The sequence below is a fragment of the Lygodium microphyllum genome, chromosome 15, assembly GCF_053477565.2.
Source record: "Lygodium microphyllum isolate KBCC chromosome 15, Lygodium_microphyllum_v1.1.10, whole genome shotgun sequence".
Taxonomy (NCBI): domain Eukaryota; kingdom Viridiplantae; phylum Streptophyta; class Polypodiopsida; order Schizaeales; family Lygodiaceae; genus Lygodium; species Lygodium microphyllum.
The window spans coordinates 57,212,343-57,231,223 of record NC_141149.1 but is presented as its reverse complement, the minus strand read 5'-3'; the positions used below and the strand labels follow the sequence as shown (position 1 = coordinate 57,231,223).

The 18,881-nt window shown below is 42.4% G+C and overlaps 1 pseudogene; it reads right to left on the bottom strand.

The window, feature by feature from the left end:
• Window positions 1–16,320: 16,320 nt before the first annotated feature.
• On the bottom strand, window positions 16,321–17,356 carry LOC148024566 (thiamine pyrophosphokinase 1 pseudogene; annotated as a pseudogene).
• Window positions 17,357–18,881: the final 1,525 nt, after the last annotated feature.

The following is an 18,881-nucleotide window of genomic DNA, read 5'->3' as shown; positions in this document are numbered from 1 at the left end:
TATATGCTCTGGATTCCTCAAAATTGGCTATTTAGCAGCCCTCTCTATTTGCTGTTCACTGTCAGGTGGAAGCGGTACAGCTACCAGCTTCACCTTCTTATCCATAGTTTTGTATTTCGTGTCAACCTTGGCTTCACTACAATCCTCTGCATTACTCAAATCTTGTTGTAAATCAACAATTCTGCACTCCAATGGCTGAATATCCTCAGTCCTCTGCTCTATGGACTGCATAGGAATAGCCCTAAACTCTGGATGCTAAAATATTTCAGCAGTAAACTCTGTTGGCTGAAAGTTTTTAGCCCTCTGTGTCTCTGTAAGCTGATCATAATCAGTCGGAAACTCTATTTGCTGAATTTCTTCAGCACACAATACTTTTTGCTGAGTCACCTCAACGTCTGACTCTATTTGTGACACAAAATCTGCAATTTCATGAGACACGTCCAGGGATTGCACTGATACATTACTATGACAACTCTGCATATAAGTTTTCAACATATTTTCCATCTCTGTCATTGTATCTGCACAAATCATACTATCATACATCCCATCTATATGCTCATCATCCTCTAAAATCCCTGCATTTTTCAAATTTTTCTCCTTCCTGCATATGTACTGCCTGGCAGCTTTAGGCAACTTAGAAGTCTTCTGATAACTCATCGAACTGTTTGCTGAAATTCCAACAAAACTGGAGGAGAAAACACTGCTGCCAGGAGGCAAGAACTCCAATCTCCTCTGCTCTGTACCACCGTCATCTCGCGAAACAGCGGTACCTAATGAAAACCCGAATCCCTCACAGTGGGCAAAGGTGCATCTCTAAGAGTATCCCTGTTTCTAACATGGTTCACACACACACTCATAAATTGAACTGCTCTCATACCATCTTTACTGCGAATCCGTGCATAAGCAGATCCATCATCCATTACTTTTGTTTCCATGCGCATCTCTGTAATGAATGGCTGTCTAAGAATTATGGGATAACAGCATGAATCCTGCACAAAGAAATGGAAATCCTCCTCTACATCTCCAATAGAAACCTTGACACTAGAACAGGCAACATACAAATCACCTGCAGTGTTGTTGGCGGCTCTCATATGCCACCCATGCTCTACATCCATAGGCCATCTGTTACTTTCATAAACTCCACAAACTATGAGATTAATCTCTGAACCATGATCCACCAAAGCAACATAAGGCACCTGTTTCTCTCCAATTTTTACCATCGTTTCTGTAGTTGCCCTAGCCCAATGACTCTGCAAAAAGTGACTACGCGGTATCAAGACAGGCTCATCAGTTTCAGCATAATGCATAGGCTGAACCCTCTTCTCTATCTGTGGAAAAACAGAAGCATTCTCAACCATAACCTCATCCTCATCCTCATTCAACTCCCCAATCAAAACTCCCTGTGTATCAGTAGTAGGCAATGCATGTCTTTTCCTCTTCAGGACTTCTTGGAACTGATCTTGAAACTCTCTTTTCAAGATGCTTGAAACCTCAGAAATAGTAAAAGTCACCTCACTGCCAAGTATCTTTTCATTAAAGATTTTCTTCATGTCTGTAGATGTCTCAATATCAGACATCAAATTAAACCCTGGCTGCTTTCTCTCTCTAGGCTCTTGCCTCTTTTCTTTCTTCTGAGCATCTTCCATCTGTCGTTCTGGCCCTGGTCTCAAAGACGGTCCTGAAGTAGGTGAAGTAACAAACTCACCCCCTCTAGTCTTTTTAGCTACATTTGGATTTTCTTCATCCCTCTTACCCTTCTCCTTAACAAGTACATCTGCTCCCTGAGACTTAGCCAAGTAGGCATAAATAGTGTACCTGTCAATAGGCGAATCCCAACCTATCTCAAATCTGATGCTAGAGCCTGCACTAGTCAAAACAATTTGCTAATTTTTTCCCTTGTTTGCCGTCTCCATAGCATAAGTCCATAATGCTGATTGATTCTTTGATCCTTTCTCCATCTGAGCTCCATATGCAGAAGCATCTCCTCTAGCTGCCACATAAGAAGTACACGCAGCCATGTCATCCACTAATTTCTTCATTCCGCCTTTCCCAAAGTTGGTAGCAAGCGAAGCTCCTGTTCCAGTCAACCAAATCTTACCATCTTGTCCCCAAAATACCAAATTCTTCCTCCTTGCATCCTGAAAAGATTCACAATCCCTGCAATGCTAATGGTCCGTACTATCACACCAAATACATCTTCGATCTCTCCTAGGTGCACTAGGAGCACTCCTAGGTGTAGTAGGAGCACTAGAAGAAATAGTAGGCGCAGTGGAAGCAAACTGCTCTTTCAATTTTCCCACCAATTCTACTTTAACTGACTCCAGTGTCAAATCCATTATGCCTTTGATTATGTCATCAAGAGAGGAAGGCACCGACGGAGCGGATGGTTTTGGAGCAGAAGGAGCTGGCATCGGTCTTGGAACAGGAGGAGTAGAAACGGTAGGCACTGGCATAGGCCAAGAAACTGGCTGAGGAAGAGAAGAAATAACAAGGATAGAAGCAGGCATAGGAGCAGAAGACGTGTCGGTGTCATAGATCCATTCTGTAGGCGGGTCTTCCATATTCTCCTCTTGGTTAAAGTAGAGACTGCATCCTGGGCATCTTGCCAATTCGTTTTAAGACCCATAGGTTTCGTGCGATCCTCAAGAAGCTCTCCTAATTCTTTCTGAAGAGCAGGATCTGTAGCTTGCAAGAAAAGCTCAACTTTCTCAACATCCAATGCTCTTTGTTCAATGGCATCAAGCTGACTATACCTCTCTTCAAATTCTCGTATCAACTCTGAAGCAGCTAGAACTTTATTTGGCATGTAGACCCACTCTCGGAATGACCGCCGTGTAGCCATCCCAAAGTCCTCAAGGAAATACTCTTCTTTCACGGCCTTCTTAAAATCTTGCCAATGTGAATTTTGAATAAAAAGATCTGTCACTTTCGCCCTCAAGGCAGGTGTGACAAGACAAAGGAAATACTTACTCATAAGTCCAGCTGGTACTCCAAAAAATCCCATCTTGATCTCATATGTCTTCAAGTAAGCTAAAACATTACGACCATCAAATAGCTTCTTCTCATTCTCAACTTCTTCAATCGCCTTAGTCATGCTGATTGCATTCTCCGGCTCCGAATGTGGTTTCCTTTGCTGAGACAACCGTTGTTGATGCAATTGCTGCTATTGCTGCATATACAATTGTGTCTGCTGATTTTGAAGCTGCATATACATAGACATATTCTGTAAAATCTGCTTTAAATCATCCCTTGAAGTACTTGAAGCAGCAGTCAATGATGTAGCTAAAGTACAGGACAAAGCAGGAATCGTAAAAGAGGCTGAAACTGATGCTGAAGTATCTCCCATCCTGAAATTTATGCGACGCTTTCACATCGGGTTCACCAAAGATGTCGAAGGATTTCGAAAGCAAAGTCGCAACCACAGAGGACTTTAAATAATTTCAGGATAGAAGGTCAATTTAGCAAATCAAATTCAATTTGAAAGCTCTATTTTCTGCACCAACTCTAGTCTTTGAATTTGTAAATAACCAGGGTGTTCCTGTTGCACTGATGCCATCTACTTCTTCAATTAAAGAATAGGCACTCTGAGTATTGAAAACATTATTCAACTTGATCCCATATCAGAAGTACAAAGCCTCACTATCCTACTGTAATGTGTCCCCTAGTATCATCCAGGACACATCTTAGTAGTCCATCGGAAAGGATGTCTAGAAAGCTCCGCCCGGCACTCCCATGGAATGTTACGGGTTCTGCGATCTAGTTCCTCCCACGTCTGCCACGTAGCAAAAGTATCCTGGCCGTTCCCACTTAGGATCGACCGGAATTAGGGTTTTCCTAATGGGTCATTAGCTAACAGCAACTAGCGTCAGATCCGAGCAAACTACTTTACGCAGAAACACCAGGTCCGAAGCGGATTCACGCTGCACTTGGTTGAAGGACAATGGGAAACGAGAGGGATGCAAAGCTCCACCTCTCTGCCATAAGGCATAGTCCCATTCCGTTCCCCTAAAACAACGTAAATCGGGTAAGACGTAATTCTAGGTCGTTGCTCTCGTTATTCTTTTTTATGATGATGATCATTCCGCTGTCTTTCGAGATTTTTGAGAAAAGTTCCCGGCTAACCAGGACCACCCAACCGTAGGACGGACCCATGGCCCATCCTCCGCACTTTCCTCGGTTTTGTTTTAATTATGTAATTATCTAACACATTAATTTGACATATAACAATCAGCTTCTTTAATTAACCTTGTTAAGCACTGGTTCCTTCACGTAATCTTATCACGTGCCATATAAAAACAATATCAAGCAAGTTCTTTTAACATCTCATCATTTTGTCTTTGAATTACAAGAAGTTCTGCCCGTAGGCTTGTCCATAATCTGCTCGAAGGCTAACCAGTAATCTCCAGGGATCACTATTCCAAGCTTCCACCCGTCAACTAGTATGCGGGCCTCGAGATCCAATCCCGAGTCACGTTAGCCTCTTGTGCAGGACCCGGAAGGCGAGGTATTTACGGCCAGAGCCCCCCTGGCACCCAAGCGTCCTCTTGCTCCAAGTAGAACTCAACGGAGAGACCTCTCTCGGCGGGTTCGGTCCACGTTCCCGGCGCGGTCAACAACCCCCTTGGTTAGGGTTAGGCAGGCAGTCGGGGGTAACTGAAGCTGCCTCTCCCTTCAGGCCTTTAACTTGAAGTATAGGTACTTGTTTAATTTGTAATTCATAATTCAAATAGAGCCTAAAATCTCTAGTAAGCACAAACATTTCCATTAATCAACCCAGTTGTATGGCAAACTGCTAAGGAAGTGTTCTTTCCTTTTTGAGTGTATCAGCAGTCGTTCTCAAGATGTCTTGTAACTTGGCAAGATCCCTTATATTCGGGTGTAGGGTATACTCAACTTGGTTAACCCTAGGGTACCTTAGATATGCTAGTTTCTATTTTACAACTTTCCTTATTTAGAAGGATATCCAAAAATTACGTCTTTTTGCAAGATAACTTGCGTAAGGATTTGCCGTCCTTGAAGAGGGTTTTTCCCTTTTCTCCTTGTGAATCAATCACAAAATGATTTCATACATGTTGCGCAAGTCTGGCGATGGAATAATCTGTTTAGATTCCTTAAGCTGACGTATGTCAGGCCTAGGGTTTCTTCATTTAAGAACCTTAGGGACAAACCCTAGTTTCTTATCTTTATGAATTTATTGTCCCTATGGTAAGGAAAGTAGTCAAGTGTTTAGGGTATGAATGTTTCTATGTTTAGATTGGTTTGGTTATCTTTTGGAAGGTAATCCTACTCGTCTTGTCACGGTTTTACTATTCTTGTGACAATTAACCTTCCTAATCAATACAGTTTAATTTGGCATATAGCATAATGCCAAGATGATACAAAGACGACAATACTCCTTGGGACAAAAGGCCTAGCTGAGAATTTAGTGTATACACACTTTATTAGTTCCAAGTCCTCAAATAGTAGGGGAAAAGTGTTAAGAGAGTGTCATCCAGTAATTTCCCATTACATTTTCTTTCCAAATGAGTTCGTATATCTAATTTTTATACTTGTTAATTCCTAACATTTAACTTCCGTTTTCTTTAAAGATGAACTCATGCCAAATAACAACAGTTGCCTTGCTAAGATGTGCAACTAGCAAAGATAACTCCCTAGTAATTTGAGCATCGAAGAAACCTTCCATGAATTTAGCCATTTTACCATGATTCGTTGCGAAAGGAATAAGACTAATGGTGCAAGATATAATTTGAATATATTACTATAGTAAATGGTTAATCTTGCCTATAATTTTATAATGCTTGATGCAATTTTAAGAAAGCTAATTGTATACATTGTCATTCATAAGCTAACTCCATTAAAAATAACTTGAACAAATATATCTTTCCTTAACAATTTTTCTTTGTGTGATTGACTTAAAACCGAATTAACATCAAGAAGAAAAACCTGGCTTTGAGGTGAGATATCCACATGGATACCGGGAGATGACCCTCCCGCAGCTACACCTTGGACTTTCTTCGGCGGCATCGTAGTTCGAATGTGAGATAGCCTTTTCCTTTTTCTTCTTGGAATTCCACCGTCTTCTCCTTCCTTTTCTTTTTCCTTTTTCCCACTCTTCCTCCGTCACTCCCTCTTTTCACTCCCTCTACTTCCCTCCCTATCTTTTATCTCACGGCTATATTCTTCCTTACGGGGTACATACGAGGCCGTGATGATGACTTGAATAGTTGAAAGAAAAATTCGGAGGGGAAAAGGGCAAGGGCTTAGGGGGGGATTTAAAACCCCGGGAGGGGGGGGAGAACAAGGGGCTTAGGGGGGAATTTTAAAACCCCGGGAGGGGGGGGAAGAATAAGGGCTTAGGGGGGGGGATTTCTAAACCCCGGGAGGGGGGGGAGAACAAGGGGCTTAGGGGGGAATTTTAAAACCCCGGGAGGGGGGGAGAATAAGGGCTTAGGAAGCCCACCTTGGAACCTTCCAAGGAGCTTCCTGGAAGGCCCACGTGGGGGGGGGGGGGAAGTTCGATTCCCAGCGATGATGGCTAGGAGGTGGAATGTGGCGGCGGTCTTCAGGCGGTGGAAGAGTTGTTGGCTGGCGGCGATCCTTGGTTAACAGCGGCACGACAACAGACGTCCTTCCCTCCTCGACTCCGATTTATGGCGGCATGGCCCAGTCTTCTCTATCCAGCGGCGCCCCCCTTGTTTAAATAGTGGAGGGAGGGGGATCTTCTCCTCCTGCGTGTCGACACGCATGCCCTCCCTCCCTCCACAAGCGCCACCAAGGAGCTTCATAACTCCTTCTATTCCCCTCCCCCTCCAGCTCGTCCGTCGGCTGGAGGGATAAGGGGGGAAAATTAAAAAAAAAAATCGATAAATCCAATTATTTACTTAATGCGGGATATTACATTCTCTCCCCCTTGGAGGAATCGAGATGTCCTCATCTCGAGATAAACTGAGGATATTGATGGTTGAGAGTGCCTTCATCTAGCCAAGTGGCATCTTCTTCGGGATAATCTTTCTACGGGACAAGGTATTATTTCAAGGTTCTAGATCTTAACTGTCTTTCCCTAACATCTAAGATCCTTTCTGGCCTTAGTTCAAGGACTCCTTGACTAGGCATTACAATTTGTTGGTCATCAAGTAGATGATTAGGATTGGGTACATATTTTTTCAATAGGCTGATATGGAATACATTGTGAACTTTTAGGTTCTCAGGGAGTTGCAATCTATAAGCATTGGGTCCTAGGAATTTGAGGATTTTATACGGCCCACAATACCTTGGACTTAGCTTCTTGCATTCTCCTAGGGATAGAGAACTCTTTTTAGGGCGTACTCGAATGAAGACCATGTCTCCTTCTTCGAAGACTCTTTCTTGACGTTTCAAATCTGCATATGCCTTTTGTCTATCCTTGGCTGCTTGTATGTCTTGTCTTATTGACCTTATTTGGTCATCCATGTCCTCCAACATTTTTCTTGAAGCTTCAACTCTTAGGGTTGGGTCAGAAAAGTTTAGGGGACTTCGACAATCATGACCATACAATGCCTGGAAAGGAGTCATTTGAATGCTCTGCTGGTAAGAAGCATTGTAGGCAAATTCAACTAATGGCAAGTATTGAATCCACCTCTTCGGCTCTCGACAGCAGTATGCCCTAAGCATATCCTCAATGATTTGATTCACTCGCTCTGTTTGTCCATCCGTTTGGGGATAGTAGGCGGTGCTAAAACAGAGTTGAGTCCCAATGGCTTCAAAGATAGCTCTCCAGAAGTGTGATGTGAAGAGAGAATCTCGATCACTAATGATTCTTTTAGGTAACCCATGTAGCTTGAATATCTCCTTGATAAACAATCTTGCAATGTTGGAGGCTTTATAGTTTGTCTTTACTGGAATCAGGTGTGCAACCTTGGTAAGCATGTCAACCACAACCATAATGGAATTCTATCCTCCTTGGACTTGGGGTAAGCCCACAACAAAATCCATACTGATGAATTCCCATTTCATTTGGGGAATGTCAAGTGGTTGCAGTTTTCCTGGCATCATGACATGTTTGGCCTTGATACGTTGGCAAGACAAACATTCAGTGACATATTTGAGAACGTCACCCTTAAGCCTCTCCCAATAGTAGCTCTTCCTAACTGCATTAAGAGTTTTTGCATAGCCAGGATGTCCTACGAAAGGGGAATCATGAGCTTCCCATAATATCTTCTGTTTAAGTGACTGGCTTGTTGGTATACACAACCTTGTTCTGTAGTAGACAAGCCCATTATCAATGGAATATTCCTGATACTTAGCTTGCAACTTTTGATTCTGCTCCCTGGTAGATATTTCCTTTATCAATATTTGGTAGGCCAAATCATGGCATGCTTCCTCTCTAGCTAGTTCAAGTATAGGGTTGTTTGGCATGGATACCTTTGTAGCCAGAGATCTGGCCGTTGATGAATTTTGCAAGATTAGGGAATTTAGGAATGCCTTGCGACTGAGAGCATCGGCAACTACATTCTCTTTCCCTGGTCGGTACTTGATTTCAAAATCATATTCCTCCAATACTTCAATCCACCGACGTTGCCTCATGTTGAGCTCGTTGTGGGTAAAAATCCATTTGAGACTCTTATGATCGGTTACTAGAGTAAACTTGTTACCCAACAGGTAGTGTCTCCAAAGCTTTAGAGCATGGATGACAGCTAATAATTCCAGATCATGCGTGGCATAATTCTTTTCATGATTCTTCAATTTCCTTGAAGAGTATGCTACTGGATGACCTTCCTGCATAAGTACACACCCCAAGGCAAGAATGCTGGCATCAGTTACTACCTCGAACTCCTTATTGAGGTCAGGAAGTTTTAGAATAGGTGTTGATACCAAACTTTGCTTCAATTTGTCGAAGCTATTTTGTTCGGGAGTTGACCATGTAATAGAAGTCTGCTTCTTTAGTAAATCTGTAAGAGGTGCTGCAATCAAAGCATAGTTTTTGATAAAGACCCTATACCATCCTGTTAAGCCAAGAAAGCTACATATTTCTTTGACGGATACTGGTATTGGCCATTCAAGCACATCCCTGACTTTGGCTGGGTCTACTGATATTCCCTCTGATGATACTATGAATCCCAGATATTCAATCTGACGCTTGAAGAATGCACACTTCTTCATTTTTGCATACAGCTTATGGAACCTCATTATCTCTAGGACAATCCGAAGTTGAGGTTCATGATCTTCTTCCTGTTTAGAATAGACTAAAGTGTCATCGAAGAAGACAAGCACGAAATCATCAAGATATGGTCTAAAAATATCCTGCATTAATCTATTGAAGGTGGCAGGTGCATTTGTAAGCCTGAATGACGACACCAAGAACTCAAAGTGCCCATATCTTGTATTGAAGGCCGTTTTTGGAATATCTTCTTCCTTGATCCTTATTTGATAGTAACCTGACCTGAGATCAATCTTGGAGAAGATCTTTGCACCTTGAAGATGATCCAGAAGCTCATCTATTCTAGGAATAGGATACTTGTTCTTGACTGTTGATAGCCTAATTTCATGATCAACTTCTCTTGGAGGCGGAAGTTCAATCAATTCCTTAGGGAATACGTCAGTGTATTCCTTTAGCCAAGAAGGTCCTTCATGAGACTCTTGCTTTTGATCTAACTTGTTGAGTTTGATCAGGTAAACAGGTAATCCTTTTCTGACTCCTTTTATGATCCGCGATACTTTGGCTAATTGGATTCTTGGCACTCCTGCCTCACCTTGAGTTGTGACAAACTCCCTTTCAGAGTTTCGAAAGGAAACTTTACCCTTTCCACAGTGGATGTGGGCATCATTAGGCTTAAGCCAATCCATCCCGAGTAGACACTCATGGATACCTAAATTCATGACTCTGAATTTGACTGAGGTTTTCTTTCCTCCCAGAAAGAATTCTTCCTTAGCAGTTTGCCTGGTACAAGTTACCTCACGACCGTTTGCCAATTCCACAAGCAGGGTAGGTGCTTCTACTGTGGCTATTCCTAATCTTTTTGCACATGCTGGTGAGATAAAGGAATGTGTACTGCCACAATCAATCAAGCTTTTGAAACCTTTACCTTGATAGTCCGACGGTGTTTGAATCACCGAGAGTTGGCGATTTGGCCCTTTCTTGTGTAAAGCGGCATGGACTGTCGCTCTTTCGAATTCTGCTTCCATAGTCGAATCTTCCTCTTCTTCTTCTTCGCATCTTTGCCTATTGGCAATGCAGGCAGTTCTTCCTCTTCCACGGGTGGTGGCTCCTTGACCGCGGCCTGCGCCTTGGAAAGGTGTTTGACGGTGTCCCCCGCTGAGCTTGTGACATTGCCTCTTGAAGTGACCGGGTTCATTGCAGTGGAAACATCGGAGGTTTCGGCCATTACTTTGAGTAGGAACAAAGTTGTTGACGTTATTTGTCCTTGCTTTCTTCCTTTGTCCCTGATTGTGACCCTGAACTCTCTTCACTTGAGGTCTGAATGCTCCTCTATTCGGGTCACTATAGGACCAAGTTTTGTTACCCCTTGGTCTAGCTTGCACCTCCTGAATTATAGGCGCCGCTCGAATGAGTGCATCCTGAAGATCTGATGGATGCATAGATTTGAGACGGGTATTTATGGGTGGATTTAAGCCCGCACAAAATTTGGACACCTGCTGCGTCATGTCCATCTGTGGCGCATATTTTAAGAGTGAGACAAATTTAGAGTAGTATGCGTCAAGGGTGAGTCCTAGCTGTTTTAGCTCGTAGAAATCATTCATTTTCTGTGTACGATATGCAGGTGGCAAATATCTCCCCTGCACGGCTTTCTTTAACTTCTCCCAGGTAACGGACCCCTCTGAAGTCCCTTGATCCCTGCACCATTGTTTCCACCATAGTCTAGCTTCGCCGGTGAGTTTTAACTTGGCGAGCATGGCCTGATTGGTAGGTGCAGTACCAGCTGCTTCAAAGTAATCCTCCATAGATTCAATCCAAATTTCAGCATCAGACTGGACGAATCTACCTCTCCCGTCAAACTCGGGTGGCTTTATCTGCTTGAGGAGGAACTTCTTCTCCTGGGTCACATCAGTACTTGATGTAGGGGGCGAATTTGGAACCTGTACCTGGGGTTGTGCCTGGATAAAAGTTTTCTTGACGTTATTATATGATAATTGATGTTAGCTTATCTTTAGTTCAGCTATTCGTAAATCATGAAGCTATTTAACTTTTTAACAACTCTGATGCACAGCTAGATATTGATAAAAGAAGTCCTTATTTATATTTACATGGGCGTAGCCTTATACAACGTCTCGTGTGATGATAATTCAATCATTACATTCAGTTTGGGGAGAACAACATTGTATTGCATTTGTCTACAAGAACTGTGTAATAGTAGGGTTTTGGGTCATGGATATTTAGGAATCGATAATTCATTGGAAGTTCGGGATACCCTTTTCGTTGGAATCCATACTTCTCATGGCGGCCCAACACTTTAATACTGTCGGCTGGGATTACACGGGTTACTTCCTCATATACATATGAGTTCATTTCAACCCTCCAGCCTTGAGTATGTAAAGTCGAATTTACCTGAGCTTCCACAAAAATGAACAACTTCACGACTTTCAAGTCTTCCAACCACTTAATCCTCTTTAGGTTGGTCTGTAGATAAGCGAACCGGTGGGCAGCTATGTAGTAGATTCCTGAGGACCCCGTCCATCTTCGTTCTATGTATAAAGGTGATGGATTATAAATCTACTCCAGGATGTTCATCATCCCAATTCTTTGTCTATAAAGCAGAGAATGCATTGCAATCATAAACATGACCCGAAACACCAAAAACTTGTTCCACGCTTCATAGTTCTGCAAGACAGCATTGAAGATGAGGAAATGTTTGGACAGCAACAATTTCTTTATTTCATTTTATTGAGATCTCATAAAAACAATTCCGTTGTTGGTCGGCTCTGATACCAACTGTAACGTGTCCCCTAGTATCATCCAGGACACGTCTTAGCAATCCATCAGAAAGGATGTCTAGAAAGCTCCGCCCGGCACTCCCATGGAATGTTACGGGTTTTGCGATCTAGTTCATCCCGCGTGTGCCACATAGCGGAAGTATCCTGGCCGTTCCCACTTAGGATCGACCGGAATTAGGGTTTTCCTAATGGGTCATTAGCTAACAGCAACTAGCGTCAGATCCGAGCAAACTACTTTACGCAGAAACACCAGGTCCGAAGCAGATTCACGCTGCACTTGGTTGAAGGACAATGGGAAACGAGAGGGATGCAAAGCTCCACCTCTCTGCCATAAGGCATAGTCCCATTCCGTTCCCCTAAAACAACGTAAATCGGGTAAGACGTAATTCTAGGTCGTTGCTCTCGTTATTCTTTTTGATGATGATGATCATTCCGCTGTCTTTCGAGATTTTTGAGAAAAGTTCCCGGCTAACCGGGACCACCCAACCGTAGGACGGACCCATGGCCCATCCTCCGCACTTTCCTCGGTTTTGTTTTAATTATGTAATTATCTAACACATTAATTTGACATATAACAATCAGCTTCTTTAATTAACCTTGTTAAGCACTGGTTCCTTCACGTAATCTTATCACGTGCCATATAAAAACAATATCAAGCAAGTTCTTTTAACATCTCATCATTTTGTCTTTGAATTACAAGAAGTTCCGCCCGTAGGCTTGTCCATAATCTGCTCGAAGGCTAACCAGTAATCTCCAGGGATCACTATTCCAAGCTTCCACCCGTCAACTAGTATGCGGGCCTCGAGATCCAATCCCGAGTCACGTTAGCCTCTTGTGCAGGACCCAGAAGGCGAGGGATTTACGGCCAGAGCCCCCCCTGGCACCCAAGCGTCCTCTTGCTCCAAGTAGAACTCAACGGAGAGACCTCTCGCGGCGGGTTCGGTCCACGTTCCCGGTGCGGTCAACAACCCCCTTGGTTAGGGTCAGGCAGGCAGTCGGGGGTAACTGAAGCTGCCTCTCCCTTCCGGCCTTTAACCTGAAGTATAGGTACTTGTTTAATTTGTAATTCATAATTCAAACAGAGCCTAAAATCTCTAGTAAGCACAAACATTTCCATTAATCAACCCAGTTGTATGGCAAACTGCTAAGGAAGTGTTATTTCCTTTTTGAGTGTATCAGCAGTCGTTCTCAAGATGTCTTGTAACTTGGCAAGATCCCTTATATTCGGGTGTAGGGTATACTCAACTTGGTTAACCCTAGGGTACCTTAGATATGCTAGTTTCTATTTTACAACTTTCCTTATTTAGAAGGATATCCAAAAATTACGTCTTTTTGCAAGATAACTTGCGTAAGGATCTGCCGTCCTTGAAGAGGGTTTTCCCCTTTTCTCCTTGTGAATCAATCACAAAATGATTTCATACATGTTGCGCAAGTCTGGCGATGGAATAATCTGTTTAGATTCCTTAAGCTTACGTATGTCAGGCCTAGGGTTTCTTCATTTAAGAACCTTAGGGACAAACCCTAGTTTCTTATCTTTATGAATTTATTGTCCCTATGGTAAGGAAAGTAGTCAAGTGTTTAGGGTATGAATGTTTCTATGTTTAGATTGGTTTGGTTATCTTTTGGAAGGTAATCCTACTCGTCTTGTCACGGTTTTACTATTCTTGTGACAATTAACCTTCCCAATCAATACAGTTTAATTTGGCATATAGCATAATGCCAAGATGATACAAAGACAACAATACTCCTTGGGACAAAAGGCCTAGCTGAGAATTTAGTGTATACACACTTTATTAGTTCCAAGTCCTCAAATAATAGGGGAAAAGTGTTAATAGAGTGTCATCCAGTAATTTCCCATTACATTTTCTTTCCAAATGAGTTCGTATATCTAATTTTTATACTTGTTAATTCCTAACATTTAACTTCCGTTTTCTTTAAAGATGAACTCATGCCAAATAACAACAGTTGCCTTGCTAAGATGTGCAACTAGCAAAGATAACTCCCTAGTAATTTGAGCATCGAAGAAACCTTCCATGAATTTAGCCATTTTACCATGATTCGTTGCGAAAGGAATTATACTAATGGTGCAAGATATAATTTGAATATATTACTATAGTAAATGGTTAATCTTGCCTATAATTTTATAATGCTTGATGCAATTTGAAGAAAGCTAATTTGTATACATTGTCATTCATAAGCTAACTCCTTCGTTAAAAATAACTTGAACCAATATATCTTTCCTTAACAAATTTTCTTTGTGTGACTGACTTAAAACCGAATTAACATCAAGAAGAAAAACTTGGCTTTGAGGTGAGATATCCACATGGATACCGGGAGATGACCCTCCCGCAGCTACACCTTGGACTTTCTTCGGCGGCATCGTAGTTCGAACGTGAGATAGCCTTTTCCTTTTTCTTCTTGGAATTCCACCGTCTTCTACTTCCTTTTCTTTTTCCTTTTTCCCACTCTTCCTCCGTCACTCCCTCTTTTCACTCCCTCTACTTCCCTCCCTATCTTTTATCTCACGGCTATATTCTTTCTTACGGGGTACATACGAGGCCTTGATGATGACTTGAATAGTTTAAAGAAAAATTCAGAGGGGAAAAGGGCAAGGGCTTAGGGGGGGGGATTTAAAACCCCGGGAGGGGGGGAGAACAAGGGGCTTAGGGGGGAATTTTAAAACCCCGGGAGGGGGGGGGGGAAGAATAAGGGCTTAGGGGGGGGATTTTTAAACCCCGAGAGGGGGGGAGAACAAGGGGCTTAGGGGGGAATTTTAAAACCCCGGGAGGGGGGGGGAGAATAAGGGCTCAGAAAGCCCACCTTGGAACCTTCCAAGGAGCTTCCTGGGAGGCCCACGTGGGGGGGGGAAGGTTCGATTCCCAGCGATGATGGCTAGGAGGTGGAATGTGGCGGCGGTCTTCAGGCAGTGGAAGAGTTGTTGGCTGGCGGCGATCCCTGGTTCACAGCGGCACGACAACCGACGTCCTTCCCTCCTCGACTCCGATTTATGGCGGCATGGCCCAGTCTTCTCTATCGAGCGGCCCCCCCCTCCCCTCGTTTAAATAGTGGAGGGAGGGGGATCTTCTCCTCCTGCGTGTCGACACGCATGCCCTCCCTCCCTCCACAAGCGCCATCAAGGAGCTTCATAACTCCTATTCCCCTCCCCCTCCAGCTCATCCGTCGGCTGGAGGGATAAGGGGGGGAAAAAAAAAAATCGATAAATCCAATTATTTACTTAATGTAGGATATTACACCTACTTACATTCATGCACAATATTGGTAATAAGAGGAGAGTCTAATGCAGGTTTGTAAGCCTGCATTAATGTATTTCTGCCTTTCAAAGCATCAACATGCTAAACTTCATCTTCAAAAGCAAACCGCATAATACAAAGAGAACCATGTTGGGCAAGATCAACATCTTCACAAACAAAACCTATGATAAGGTGCTGTTCTGGATCACGCTCTAAGTAAAGTCATGGTAATTGTGTTGAATCTCAAGATGGATAAGCATTGGCAAACAGTTTGCCAAAACAACAACCATATATCCCACTTGCACTGCTTTCACGGCATCAAGTGAACGGAGGTCTTTTGGTATATAAATTCTAACATCACTCAGGCTTTCTATCTGAGACAGGGGTAAAGATGCAACCTCTAAGTGTTGCTTCAGCAGCTGCACCGTCAACTTCAAAAGATTATGCCAAGCTTCTTCACCATCATAGCAGTGCCTAGCTTCATATCTATCACAGTAGCAATCACTGGATATCTCTCTCTATCTCCTATGAGCATTCTCCTCCTTGTCTGCTTCTTCAGTTGCATCGCAGCCTCATCCTTGTCTCTAGGTCAGTACGGCTTTGTTTGCCACCTCGTCCACGTCTTCTTTGCTGTTAGGACGTGACAAGATAGTCCTTTTTGATAGATGCAGCCGTTACCTACACACGACGATGAATAATCTTGGAGGCCGTTACTCTGTGAAGCACTTTCAAAAGGTTTAATACCCTCCTTGTGGAAAAGCTCTCCCTTTTCTTCTCAATTCCACTTTCCCCCAGTTGTTATGCAGAGATCCCACCAAATTCACTTTTCACGATTCTCCCCTTTCTCCGTGTGCTTTTTTCTCCCCCAATCCTCTGTTCCTTCCGCAATAGGCCCTAGAAAAGCGGCCCCCTTTTTACCAAAAAAGCGGCCTTCTTCCCCCCCTCAGAAAAGCAGTAGATACATACCATCACCAATCGTGCCCACAAACAGATCCCCTTTTTCCAGCATCTCGTTCAATAGAAAGGCAATGGTCTTCTTCTTGTCCAACTGCTTCTCTTTCCAATGCAAGAGTTTGGTGCTTCATTTCCTGCCTGTCAACAATCTCTCTTCCCTCTTGTTCTTTGAAATCTTTAGCTCTTGCCAAATTGCATTGTCACAACACTAAATACACGTTTCCTCCTCCATAAGATTACAACAAAGGTTATCTCGGCAGATCTATCAAATGTAACAGATCTCTGTAAACACTTGGAATGTAAAAAGGCTATACATTGCTGCTATTCCAATGGTAAAGTGCATGGGAGAGCTACATCTCATCATGAAACTCCAGGGGCCTTTGACTTTAAAGCAATAGTGTTTCGAAGTTGATCATAGAGTTGTTGTAGCTCTATTGTCCAGACCAAATCAGTATCTGCTTGTACAGTCACTCTGTTGCTCTTAGGAATGTTTGATGTACTAATAATGCCACCGAAATGTGAAGAACACTTATCTATATTCCACTTCAAGCCGGTTGTAGAGATGTTAGAAGGACCAGTTAATGGAATTAGACCACAATGAGGACCTTAAACTGATGGATTGATGAAAATTTCATGCTTGAATCCTTTCGGCAGTAGGAAAGCCATGCTGTCATCACTCACAAGAATAATCGAGACTGTAGGAAATAAGTGGAGTGCATTGAGATGTGCAAACATGTGATCTAACCTGCCCCCAAAGGCACCAAGAAGAATTATTTTTACTCTCTCTTTCTTTATTTCTGGTAATGTGTCATTCAAATATGACAAGCATTTCCAAAGATCTGTGGTATCGTGATCCCCTGAGTTGTCCAGGATTTCCGTGCCTAGCCCAGCATAGAACTCCTTCACCTCTGGTTGAATAGAATCCAAGTCTCCTTTGATCACATCAGGTTTGTACCGTTTACGAACTTCAAATGCATCCTCAGATGGTAGAAAATCAAGGGCACCATCATAAATCCGATTTGCTCCCCCATCTGGTCATATTCGAAAACATGCTTTATCCCATAAAAGTCGTGTCAATAAAGGCAGTTGATGGTTCAGCACTACAAGTGCAAATGTCGAACTAGGCTGCTCTTGGTTCAGAAAAGCACTAGAAAGAAAAGTGGAACTATGGCCCATTGTTGGAACCTCCGACTCTATCATCTTGTCTCGACATGTCATTTCACCTTTGCCATACATGTCTAATAGTATATTGCCTACATGCAGCTCCATTTCCAAACCTCTTTTAGTTATGTCAGCATGGACATCTTGACCTACTTCCAAAGCCCCCATAGTGCCACAAGCTTTCAGACGGACAAAAAGACAACCCTGTTGGGAAACACACCTTCCTGTTCTATCCATCCATAAAGTTCAATACTCGCTAGATCATGACCTTGTAAAAAAAACACCAGCAATCATTGCTCATTGAACACTTCATAAGCTTCTGCAGGTTCTCCATGTTTGGAGTACATATCAATGAGTGCATTTCCTACTTCTACATCAAAATCGGAATCTATCCTGATTATCTGATCAGGTATCATTCTACCATGCCTTACGGCACAATGTTGTTACAAGCTTTTAAAACACATGTCAATATGAACTTGTTTGGCACCACGCAGAACAAAAATGCAAACACAACATCCAAGTATGTACAAAGTAACAAATGTCACACACACAGATTTTTGGTGGATTCCACACCTCGAATGCGTAGCAGTACGACATCCACCCCCTCTGATCCTGCGCATCCTCCGGATGGGCCAACTACCCATGATCGTTATCGTCAAGATCCACGAACAAATCAATCTCTTCATTGTATATTTCTGATATTTCAGCAATATTATCTATCATATCATTTGTTTCTTCTACTAGAGTTTCTTCTCGTTGCTCTTTTCTTGCAAATTCTTCCAATGCATAATTCTCATCATCTCTTTTCTTGAAAATCTTGATTCTTTTTCCTGCAATAGGCACAAGAAGAAAAAGCAAAAGACAAGCATTTCACACCAGATATGGACGTAATGTCTCATTTTCAGATCATCTAAATGCGCTCCCACATTATATTGATATAGATTGGTTACATGAGGAGATTGAGAGAATGGAAAAAGAGGAGGAAATTAATATATCTCGAGAAGAGTGGGAATACACACGAGGTTGCTTATCAAAGATGAGACATACTATCAATTAATTTGTTTCTATAAGTTTTATTTTATATAAATAATTGACATGTTTGATCTTTTATCTTTTACTACTAATGCACATTATGCAATGCACTTTGGTGTGAAGGTAAACATCTTCGAACTCAACGTATAGATGAAAAGAGAAATACCCAAGATTGTGGTGTCCTTGCTCACTTCGAGGATGCCAATGGTACCATGGAAGGTTATTGTGGCTTAATCCAAGATATTCTGAAGCTTGACTTTAGACGATTCTTTATATATGTACTGGATGTGAAGTGGTTTAAAGAAGTGGTAACAAATGGTGAGCATTGCACAATCAGACGTCATCCAAGTGGTTTTGTAATCATTGACTCTACAAAATTTCACCAAAACAAGAATGACACATTAGTACTACCTCAACAATGCGAGCAGGTATATATGCAAAGGCTAATTTTTTTATATGTATACATGTGATACATAAACACAATATAATAAATACTTAAGTTTTTTGCTTTTGTTTTTCAAATACAGGTTGTGTATCATCCAATGGTAAACAATA